A 12,823-nucleotide genomic window follows, 5' to 3' on the forward strand; every position below is an offset into this window, starting at 1 on the left:
AGGGTGTCCTGAAATTGGCGAGTCTATTTGAAATATAAAGAAAAAGAACGGGAAGCAATAAAAATGCACTTTTTGCTGGATTGTGATTGGGGAAACGATAAATTGTCAGTCAGACAGAACTTCGAAATTCGTTGCAAAATTTTTCTACACTGCAGTTTGGAATACACTAAAATACGATATTATTAAAATATCCACTATTTGCAGGAACAACATGGTACACACAACAAAATTCACACCAACAGAAAAAATTTTCCCAAACTCTTGAAAACGTCCACGCGGCTGGAACTGAATTCTGACGAAATTTCGATATTATGTACGGAATTCGTTTACAGATGGCGTTGAAAAAAAAACACAACAACAACAATACGGAAATGTGCATAAAATATAAAATAAAGTGGCGGAATCATTATGGGTCACTGAAAAAAACACACGTGAATATTAATATTTTAGACGCCAATAGCCGTCATGAACGAATTTAAGGTACTGCAACCCTAGACTGTTGGAGTGACGTCATTCAGAAAACACATGCAGCATAGACAAAGAAAGAAAGAGAAAAGAAAAGAAATGACTAGGTTTTTCTAGAAGAGAGAAGCGCTGAAGGGGAAAAAGATAAAGGAGCGAAAGTGTGTGTGACAAGAGGTTTTTTTTTCAGATATCACCAAGAAGAGCAAGAGGCGATGAGTTTCCAACTGGTGTCATTTTTAGTAGTATTTTGCGGCTTCAGTAATTGTACTTCGACGCTATTTTTATTTATTTTTTATGAATTTCTAGCTGAGATGAATGTACGTGTATTTTTTTTCATAATATTTTAGGACGACACCTTGAGACATTTTGTTTGTTAGTTAGATCCCTACAGAAACGCTTTTGCTTGGTATTTCCACAGCAAGGGGTTACCACTATTGAAAAACACCACCCTTTAATACAATCATGCGCAGATGTGGAAGGAAGTGCGAAACCTCAAACAAATCGAGATTTTTTTTGTTGTTGTTATTAGGGGGGAAATCAATCACAAAGATTCATCCAATACACGAAGAACTCAGCGGGGACGTGTGGATACGTATATAATATTCGTATGTATATATACTGCCATTGGAATCTTTTGTGATCGGTAATGAGACAAGCTTGAAATAAGAATCGATAGCGCTACATAATGAGCAATGCTGTTTCGACCTCCTGATGCGTTCGACATCAGCCTATTGTAAATAAATGACGTCCTTTGACAAAAGAAACAAGTTCGCCGCCGCTGCCGAAAACGGAACAAGAATAAATTAAAGAATAACATAAGGATGGGGGAAAAACAAGAAAGAAAAAGAGATTGAAATATAATTTCCCAAAACATATCGATTGGAGACATTGAAAAAGAATGGCGAGGAAAGTAAGTAACGCTTCCCTCAATGGGAAAGAGATTGATTATCTGACCCGAAAAAGATATGATAGTTCTTATATTATACAACTTTATTTTGTAATGGAAATTATAGATTTTATTTTTACGCAAGTGATATATTGCATAGGAAAAGAATATTACAACGACATTGGCTACGATACGGTGTCCGGTTTGAGAAGCTGAGATTTTTCTGTCTTTTTGTTGGAGTTTTGTGTTTTTTACAACGTTTCAACCTTTAAAATACACGGTAGATGTCCCAATTAACGTGTGTGATTGTAATTTCACTGATTATTAAAAATTTTTGTTTGCACTTATTTTTTTTACCCTAAAATTTGCAACCCCAATTTTTTTTTTCTTACTATATTGTAAGAAACTAAATGTACTAAATGTACTTTCAAGTAAATTTTTTAAGTTCAATTAGCAAAAATGTGTTCAAATGGCGTGTAGACTTCACACACGTCATCGATGTCGCAAGGAGTTGTATATAAATATCGATATGAAATTATTAACTTTCTTACAGACACCCTGGTCTTAAAAAACTAATTAGAAAGTCGTTTCCCTGTCTTTCCTGAGACCGACAAAAGAAAAATGAATTTCACGTTTCCAAAAGCAATATTCCTTGAGATATTTGAATTAAAAAATTAGAGAAAAATTCGGAAAGAAACGACCTTTTTACTGAGGGAAAGAAGCATTGTCCGTTAGTTTATGGCAAACGTGTTCGACCTTTTTCAAGTCAAGAGCACTGCCTGTACCCATCACCAAAAGAAGAGCACCCTTACGACAAGTTTGGCATACGAATGCATGGAATCGGGACGATATTAATCCTTGTATATAATTCATACAAGGTGTTTAATCGAAAGGTTGAATAAGTGCTCTCAAGCACGAAATTAGACACGGGCATGGGGCACTATGCGTGCCTCAGGAGCACCGTGGTACTCGCGGCAACAGATTGAAGATGCCTGGTTTATGGTGTTCTTTCCCAACTTTTCTCCGATTTTTTAATTCAAATATTCCAACGAATATTGCACTTGGAAACGTGTAATTTTTTGTTGGCCTCAAGAAAAAACCACGGTAACAACTTTACAATTGGGTTTAGACAGGAATTCTGTATAAGAAGTTGAGAATTTCATTTTGATATTTGTACAACTCCTTGCAACATGAATGGCGGGTCTGAAGGCTACACGTCATTTAATGCATTTTCTAATTGAACGCATGCGTCTAGGAACCGCGGCCAGTAAATTTTAGAGTACTTCGGTCCTATCAACTGGGTGGCGTAGCGGTGGACTTTGATGTACTTGATCGTTTAAAATGACTGGTGCAGGGGCGTAAGCAGTGTCGACTTTTCGTGGGGAGCAATCGGGTTTGTGGACGGTGTGGACGGGGTGCACAAGGAATCTCATCCAGAGACACTTACGTCAACTTACGTCTATGTTAACAGTGGTGTAATTTGAAGATCTCCATTACAGCATAGGACAAGAAATCAATTTTTGCAAATTTGAATTCATTTTTTACAATTTTGATCCATAAATATGTATTTAGATCCATAGATGTAATAATACAATTTAAAGTTTTGCTTACTTTTTTCCCCTTTACACACTTTTGAAAAGAAAAATATATGAAATATTTTCATCTATTATAAGCCTCATTTTCGCCTAGAAATTCCCGTGTTTTAAGCTCGATTTGGTATTGTTTATTATACGCTCGAACTCAGGTAAAAGTGCGAGTGGTGCGTTTTATATCTCTTTATACCTAGTTATATCCTCTTTGAAGGAAAACGCAATTAAAAATGATTAAATAAAATATACATCTCCCAAATATTTCGAAAGAGCTTCTCTCCAATTGGTGCGTGAAATTAGCGATGCTCTCTAGTGCCGGAGAGAGAATAAAATCCCCTCAGATTTTAACAAGGAAAGCTCTTGTCTAAACTTTTACATGACATTAGACTCAGCGAATCCATTAATCACCAATCGCGTTATGCTAATTAAACTTCACTAAAAGACTGCGGAACTCGCTGAAAGAGGGGAAAATTTTCCACGGCAAATTCTTCTTCAGCAGGACGAAAACTAAATAAATAATGAACGACCCAACACAAAAGTTTTTCTTTTAGAAAACGCATCAATTCGTAAGAGACAGTCATCATTATTGGTTATCATTATTATTATTATTGAGTGAAGTGCCACTTTTACCACTCGGACCCCGTCTTTGTATGTCTCTCATTATCGCGAATTTTCCTCCTTCTCTTCATGAATAAAAATCCATTTTTGAGGAAAAGTCTTAACTTCTAAGCCTTCCCTTCTCCTTAGAGCCGATAATCACTGTCCTCAAAGACATTGTTTCGTAAAGAGAAAATTACCGTACTTAATAGATTTCACATTAATCGTATCATAAGCTTGGTATTGGGATTCGCCAACAACTTCGAGGCAATAAAGCGACTTTGATTTATTAAGTCCTTCATTTATATTATTTCATTATAGAACTAAATATAAACTAGAGCTCTTTTTCTATCTCCGTTCAGAAACAGATTGATTTTTACCGAATGAATGAAGGATAGATTCTCCAGTTCTCTAACATCGTTTAATGACATCAAAAAACAAATGTTGTTATGGTTATGTATTGATTTGTAATAGAAAAAGGTAAGCGAGGAATAATGATCAAGAAAAGCGGTGCACAACGTGCGGTACACGAAAGGTTTTGCGGTAGAAAGTAGCCATTCAACTCAATAAATGTCTAGCCTGACCGTATTCCGTATATAAAAATACGGGAAATTACGATCCATACGATTTATCACCAACTATCATCGAAAATATTTTTCAAAGGCAAATGAAACTGCCAATCAGAGTATAAAAAGATATCAAATACTAGTAAAGTTGCTAGTTTTAGCCACGAAATTCATGAATGCAAATAAAGTTGCTAATTGCAGCCAAAAAAATTGTCAAAGGCAAATAAAGTTGTTAATTGCAGCCAAAAAAATTATCAAAGGCAAATAAAGTTGCTAATTACAACCAAAATACTATCTGTCGCAGCCCCACGAAATTGTCTAAAGCAAGTAAAGTTGCTAATTTCGTCCCCAGATAATTGCCAAATTGAAAAGTTGAAGAAAAGTTGCAAATTGCAGGACAAAAAATGGTCAAAGGCAAAAATTTATGACATGAAAATAATCTTGATTCTTGATTTAGAAAATTCAAGTAATACTTGTTGAAAATAAGTGAGAGGTAATAAACAGGACATTTTTATGAAAAAGTTGGAATGACCAAAATTATATACAGAAATGTCCCGTAAAATACAGGTGTTCTTACTTATAATAGTTTCTGGCCCACGAGCGGCAGAATCACCGCAAGTCTGGTCAAAGATTCAAAATTATGTTGATGCATGTAATAGGGAAGAAATGTTTTCACTAGCGTCCCCTGCTGTTAATTTAGAAAAACTAATTTCTTTATTTCCTGAATTGATGGATATCATAGGAATATTTTTATTTTTTTATTTTGGAGAAATTTATGTTTTAAGTAATTAATTTAAATAAATTTATTATAGTTGAGCTCAATCATATAGAAATTAGATGCAATCAATTATCGGTTAATACATTTCCATTTTATCTTTTTGTGGTGGGAAAACTTTATTTTGTTTCGAAACAGTTTAATTTTTGAATTTGTACGTATCAAAATAAATTATTTTCTCGTGTTAGCGACATCTCTATCTTTGTTTTTAATAATCTTCCAGTTTTACATGTAGCACTTAGGCCATGTATATATTTTTTTCAATTTCTAGTTGTGATCATTTATAAAATAATCGGATATAGTGAAATATTGGTTAAGACGATCTTATAACTTAGTGAGCCAGTACCTTTGAAGAAAGATCAAAAAACGTGATGCCGATTTGCAATGCACGTATATGTCGTAGTGCTTATTTATTTATTACGGTTTGAATGTGGGAACCAAAAAGGAGGGGGATAATCTATTGCTTGAGACATGAAAAGATTTTGACTGGGCATACATTTTTTGTATGTGCTCATACGATCACTTCTGTTCGATACATAAATTTCCCATTTACTCATATTAGAGTAAAAGCACTCTTTTGCGGTCACCGAAGGGACAACAAAAAATTCGTCTATAAAAGAGGGGGGTGATATTAATCAGGGGGTCTGAGATGCATACTTTCGTTATACAAGGGGAAATTATTATTTGATTTTACTGTTTATTCTCAATCTTTGACGAAGATATTTTCGGAATGAGAAGCACTGATTTCTTCTTGAATGATTTTCCGAAATATACTTCCTACCGCTTTTATTTTAGCGTCATTGCGGATTATTTGTCTGCTCAGATTATTTCCGGGACGTGGTTATAATTTATTCTGAATTTTAATTTTTTCGTACCATTTTCATCGGCGGGAGTGAACTTTCTGTTTGCACTTCTCCAATTAATGCATACCTTCATTTTGCGATACTTACAAATTTCCAATGAAAAAAAATAGAGCATAATTTTTTATCGTGATTACTGGAAACGAATTCCATATCCACAGATATGAAGATTAATAAAAACGGGTAGAGTGAAACATCCCCTCGGATGCGGTCACCCCTGTGAACTTATCACTATATCACCACATAACTTTTTATACTAACACGCTATCCGTATAAAAAGTTATTTTATTTTAATAGCTATACAACCCGTTTCAATGTGAATGACGTAAATGAAATCTACACGATATTTAGATAATTTTCCTAATAGGAAATATGCCTGTAGGATCAACGGTTTGCCAGTAAAATGGGGCAAGTGGAATTAAGCAATGACTCTATATTAGAATAAATTCTATAATACAAATATCATTTTACATACAGATCAGTCAAATATAAACACCAGACAATCTCGATATACACGACACTCTTCGTAAGATGATTTAACATTTATGCATAACTTCATGGTTCTAATAACGCAAGACTGATTGAAGATGAGATTAAACATCAACAAAATAATACATCTAAGAATAAGTACAAATAAAATCATTCGCGTTTATGTTTCTCCTTATCTCTTCGTACATTTCTGTCTCTCTCTCTCTTTCTTTGGAGGAAGAAGCTCTTCTTGGGTGTACATAAGGGTTTCCATAGATCCACATAAAGAAGAGATATGATTTGGTAATGTATATTTTGGATATATAGAAAACGCTGGCGAGAAAAGTACAGGCAAGAAAAGATCCTTTTCCGTTCTTCCCCTCAACCAGTACCAATGAGTAATGAAGGCGGTAAAACCCATCTCATGTCAGAAAAGCTCGGCACGACGTTTCACTCTCTCTCTTCCAGAGGCCGAATTGTTGGAAGTATAACCATTTATATCTTTCCTGTCCATTCCACTATATCCCTTTCACATTTCCTAGCTTTTCCCAAGACATGGTTCCACTTTTTTTCTTTTTCTTTTTTTTTGTATTTTTATATATGTTTTTTTTTTTTATATTTCACTCGGCTCGGCTCTCTAGCTTCCCTTTGGTTTCACCCGGAGAGATTTAAAATAAGTACTTTCCCTTGGAGAAGGTGACATGATGGACACACGCGGGAAGAGTTTGCTCTTCAAGTTTTTAGTCTGGAAGATTTAAAGACCAGTGTCTCTTCTGTACGGCTCTCTTCTCTACCTCTCTCTCTATCTTACTGTGCTCGTTTTTTTTTCCCTCGGTCTTCTTCTCGGGAATATTCAATTAGTCTTAAAGCACATGTACGCCTGTACCCCTCATCTCTTGAGAAGACGTTCCGACGTCCAAAATGGGATTTGCTCGGCTCTTTTGCATTTTTAAGGGACGGGAAACGAAATTATCCGCCAGGCAGTGATTGCTCTTCTTCTTTCTTTTTAGGTCTTTGTAGTCTCTTAGTGAACGGACATGCGTGGCTTTTATGTAGGCATCTTATAAATTTGTTCAATCTAGATTCTATCTTTGTAATGTACAGAATTATTTATGAGAAAGATAAGAGTATAGAAATTCCCTTTGTCTGTGTCTCATGCATCTAATTTTGAATCTTTTACTGCGTAACTTTTTAAAGAAATTCATAGTCAAACTCAGTTGTTACAACAACGGTTATCCTGAAAGCTTGGCAATAACGTGAATGACATTCAGCGACCTTCGCGAATTTCCATAGAGGATGATTTTAATGGACTTTGCTTTTGGAGTCAGCGATATCCGATGGCCTCGAATTTAAAGAAGCTCCTTTTTCATGTTTTATAAATCATAGACTCCTTCGAAACAAGAAATCATGCTGCCTCTATCAGTGTGTTTCGCCCATTTGAGAGTTTTATCCGTCTCAAAATGTCAGGCAGCATTTATAATGCATATGTTACTACTAAAGTCCGAAATTGGCCAATTTCGTTAAATATTGACTCGGCCAGTTCGTGAAGTGGCCGGTGATCCCTGGCCCAAGTCCGATAACTAAAGACATGATTCGGGATCATCGTCAAGTTGGCGTATTTTTTTGTGACAATTATGCCCATGTTATTTATGGCAACCCACCAAACCGCGTCCGCAATGCAGTAAGCATTTTCTCGCTCTAAAATTTGGCAGGAAAAACTATATGTTTATACTTATAATTATTTTTATAGTTTTCTCTCTGGAGTTTCACTTTTTCTTCTCTCTCGTCAAATGCTGCTACAGGGTCATTCGAGTATTACGTTAGCATCGAGGGAGGGGGGGTTTCCGATTTGCTGACTTTTGGTGACAAAGGAGGGGACTTTTGAAGGTTTCTTACTTCATCAACCACCTTTTCTTTGAAAATATGAAATATTCTAAGCTGCTGACGTAATTTTGCTGATAAGTCGGAGGGGGGGGTGGGTGTCGGTGTTTTGCTGCCAAGGGGGGGAGGGGCCAAAAATGGCTAAAAATTTGCTGACGCAATATTTGAATGACCCTCTAATCAAATATAGCTGCTAGTCCGAATCATTCCTGCAATTCGGACTTCAGTCAAAACTCTCGGCCAATTTGTGAATTGGCCGCATTTCGGGCTTTGGCAGTAACATATACAAGTGAAAGGGGGATTGATAGCACCTTTTGGGTAATCAGGGAAAAATGGGGTAGAATTTAATCACTGTGCTTATGCATATATTAATGGTAGCTTACGCCTATGCAAAACAGTATTGAAAATATAGTAAAATCTGTCTTTAACGGAATCCTGTGGAAATTAAGTGGAAACTTGTTTTTAACGGAAAAAAATCTTGGTCCCGTGATTTCAAAACCAAATTATACATTAAAAAAATCCTGGATAAAACTAAAAAAACTGTTTCGCAACCAATAGACCAAAGCATCATATTGGTTGCTTAAAAATGTTAAAGTGCTTCTGTCGAAATTCGATTCGATATGCTTCGGCGTAATCCGTGCATGCCTATGTGAGCTTCACTTAACCTACCTTTAGATTAGCAAAAACCGTTTTCGTACTCGATGCTGTGGTTTTAAGAAGCCATATTTTTAGGGGAGCAGTTTCTCTCTGACATTGTAACAAAATTTTCCGAAACAGCAGGTTTTTTCTACGGTAGAAATCAGTGTAAAAGTTAGATTTCCAAAGGATATGCAAGGCTTACAAAATTTTATACGAGCTTGTTTTCCGTGATCGCAGTGTTGAGCAGGACCGGAACTAGAGGGAGGCGAAGTGGGCGGAAAATTATAGGTGGGAACAAAAGCACCGTTATAAAATCACCAAACTTTTCCAATGGTAGTGGTGGCAAAATCATATTGCCCCTTCTCACAAAAATCCCAGTTATAGCCCTAATGCTAAGGATTACATTAAAATAGACGACAATATAAAAACCGAACCTGACTCGACAGATAATGACACCCCCATTGAAAATTTTAATGGAACTCAAATGAACGTAAACGTCTTCAATTCAGATGAACAGTGCGGGGTGAAACTATACCCAGAGATGCTGTGGAAATCAAAATATTTGGTGATTACTGAGTAAATAACGTACATTACTTTATTGTATCTATATTTAAAAATTACTTACCTTATTTTCAACTTATTTATTTTTATTTTATTTGAATTACATACGAGATCGTTGCATAATTTCACACATTATGGCAATTGAAACTTAATTAAGCGGAAATTGATGTTCACAACGGAAAAAAATCTCGGTACCTTGCGATTCCGTTGTGAAGAAGATTTTACTGTACCGAGTTTACCTCGGCATAAAATACAGGAAATATCTGTATCCTTGATAACAAGAATTATTGGCAATCATTCTTTTTTACGAAGGAACCCGAGATTATTTTCACACTGGGCCCCGCGTCTGTAACAGGCGGCCCAATGTGTGGGCACGAAGTTCACCATTCTGGATCGTTACGATGAGCGAGATACACAGTCCGTCCAAACATGTGGTTGTGTTGTTGACAGCCTATTGGATTTGAAAAAAGAAATATATATATATATGTAAAATTTGAAAAATTCATAACAAAATTTGTGCCAACTAGATATTGAAACTTAATTTAATTTATTTAACACATATTTGATTACGTACATCAAAGAGCGGGCGAACAGACATGCCGGCAGCACTTTTCAGGACAGTGCATTTATTAGCAAAAAAAGTGTGATTGCATCAGTTTTACAGGACAAAACTGGTCGTTGTAGTGAATGTGATGAATCGGTTATTATACTTAAATAAGCGGTTATTATGCATATTTACTAATCGTCTTAGTGAGTTTGATAAATTTATTACTTTTACCGGAGATATGCATAATACCCTAGTGTCGTTGGTGAAATTGAAAAATACTTGATATTTATTTATCTGTGGTTGAGCATAACATCCTAGTGTAATTGATGAAAAAAAAGTCAAATGAGTCTGCTATACGTGATAAGTACAGTCAGGCCCCGATATAACGATGCAATACATGTATGAATTATCATGTATAGCACATCATATAATGCAATTTACCAACGATGAGACGCTTGGGTATTACGCATAATCCGGTAAAAGGGATTAGTTTAGGGGTATTTATCAAACTTACCGAAATGCTTGGAGATCAAACGTAATACCCAGTTATTATGTATAATAATTTATCACATTTACTAAGTAACATGGCCACTACATATGTAAGGGTCAATAAAAACCACCACTTCGGTTTCAGCTACACAATATCAGGATGCCCTGAATTGCAATAAAGTTTGATCTTTTATGCTGATACTAATTTCTCTTTTCTCCAATCGCAATACAAATAGCATCAGTAAACTACATATATAAAAAACCACCGAAATCGCATCTATGTACTATCTTCGTGGAATTTATTTGCAGTTTTTTTTTCAGGCAAATGATGTTCAGAACACACATTTAATTAGTCACTCTAACCACAAAAATGCCAGTTATGAGACCACTTATACTTAATATTCATAAAGAAACGGTAGACATGGGAAGGAAACTAATTGGCTACGTTAAAGCAATAGAAGATATATTTATTGAAAAGAAACCATGTATAATTGAGTGTAGCACTTGAAGCATTCGGATTCATTGGATTAAAAAATTAAGCGTTATTACCATGCAAGTATAACGAATTTGATGATACAATAGTCATAAAAATTAACATAGTAATTATTGAACATAACCCAATGCTAACCATGTAACTCACACTTGGTTATTACATTATTCCACCAAGTAATTTGATTATTTGATTACGAATGCAACACCACGTGAGTATTAAAAGTTTTCTACCAGTAAGTGATTTTTTTTGTTTCTCACAGTACGAAAACGTATATGAGTACACAGCGTGGTTTATCTAGAGATTCTGAAAAATGACTATAATTATATATGACTGACTTTTGGGGGATTAAAGTAAAATAAGAAAAAATACCAGAAAAAAGGGGCCATTCAGCTTTCATAGTAACACAAAAGCGTGGATATGAAAATGAAAATTTTCACGTGGCTTCCAAATTTGAGGATTCACGAACTGTCAATCGGTGAAATATTTTCTACTGTGATGAAAATTACCCCCTGAAAATTTGGAAAAAAGTTCACCGAGAGATATCGGTGATTTAAGTTGTTGTGATTTTTGTCATTGTCCATGTCTTTTGGAAGTCTCGAAACTTTTTTAAAGACTTAGGCAGCTATTTTAAATAGGCAAAAAAACAGAATAATTCGCAGAATATTTATTCAAATGTTGCGTTATCAAAATGGTACGGTTCATGGATTTCGGAATGCAGTGGATTAAGAGATAGTCTTTTTTCGGCCCGAAATGCCGAAACTAATATTTGGAAAGAAATGTGATTTGTCTCCTCCGGGAATAGAACTTGGGTCCCCTTGCACACCGGGCAAGTGCACTAACCAATACACCAGGGACACACTTTTCAATTCCTTATAACACGCATTAGTAGCGTGAAGAACTGAGTGGAGACAGCAGCCTCCCTTACTGTAGTTAAGGGAGGCTGGTATGCCCATACAAAAACGCCAACTGGGGCGAAATTGCTGTAGTTAAGGGAGGCTGCTGTCTCCACTCAGCGCTTCACGCTACCAATGCGTGTTATAAGGAATTGAAAAGTGTGTCCCTGGTGTATTGTTTAGCGCACTTTCCCGGTGTGCAAGGGTACCCAAGTTCTATTCCCGGAGGAGACAAATCACATTTCTTTCCAAATATTAGTTTCGGAATAACTTCCAGAAAATTCAATTTCTCACTATATAGTGGATTAGTTCGTTATTTGTATATACAGGATGATTCTTATAGAACCGGCCCCCATGAATGTGCTTGCTAATGATTCGGTAGTGGATCCATGTAACAACTATATTTCAAACTTTATATATTGATTAAAAAGTGGGAGGGAAATATGTGTGTGAGGGCCGTTCGAGTATTACGTCAGCAAACTTTTAGCTATTTTTGACTCCCCCCCCCCCCGTCAGCAAAATTTGGTCAGCACTGACCCTTACCTCCTAACGCATATTGGTGGGATCAGAAACATACACGGGAGGGGTCATAGGGAGCTCGTGCGCTCCCCCCCCCAGACGAAGAAAAAAATTTAATGTAAAAAACATTAAAAAAAGTTAAAATTTCGAAAGAAAATACTTTTATATATTATTATAATCTATTTTTGTTAATTTCAATGCTATTTGAAGGGTAAGAACTCAAAATTTCTCTTTAAGAAATTCATCGTGACCCACCCTTTAGGCCATATAAGGTAAACCCTTGATCCGTGGACCAAATGTGGCCCTGAAGGTTATCTGATAAGACTTGCCCCTCAAACCCAAAAACCCAATTTTGTAAATATGAACTAAGTGACACATTTACAGATCGCTTAAATGGCCCGTGGCACAATTCCAGAGCATTTGAATGGCCCGTGGTACATTTTCATATCACTGAAGTATGCCCGTGGCGCATTCAAAGATCGCTCAAGTAACCCGCGACACAGTTCCAGAACACTTAAACGATCCGTGGCACATTTACAGATCCCTTGAGTGACATATGGCACAATTTTAGAGTACTTAAGCCGCCCCAGTGCGG

This window comes from Pholcus phalangioides, unplaced genomic scaffold, assembly GCF_987345545.1.
Source record: "Pholcus phalangioides strain wild (caught in Gottingen) unplaced genomic scaffold, Ppha-v1.0 ptg000015l_1, whole genome shotgun sequence".
NCBI classification, from domain to species: Eukaryota; Metazoa; Arthropoda; class Arachnida; order Araneae; family Pholcidae; genus Pholcus; species Pholcus phalangioides.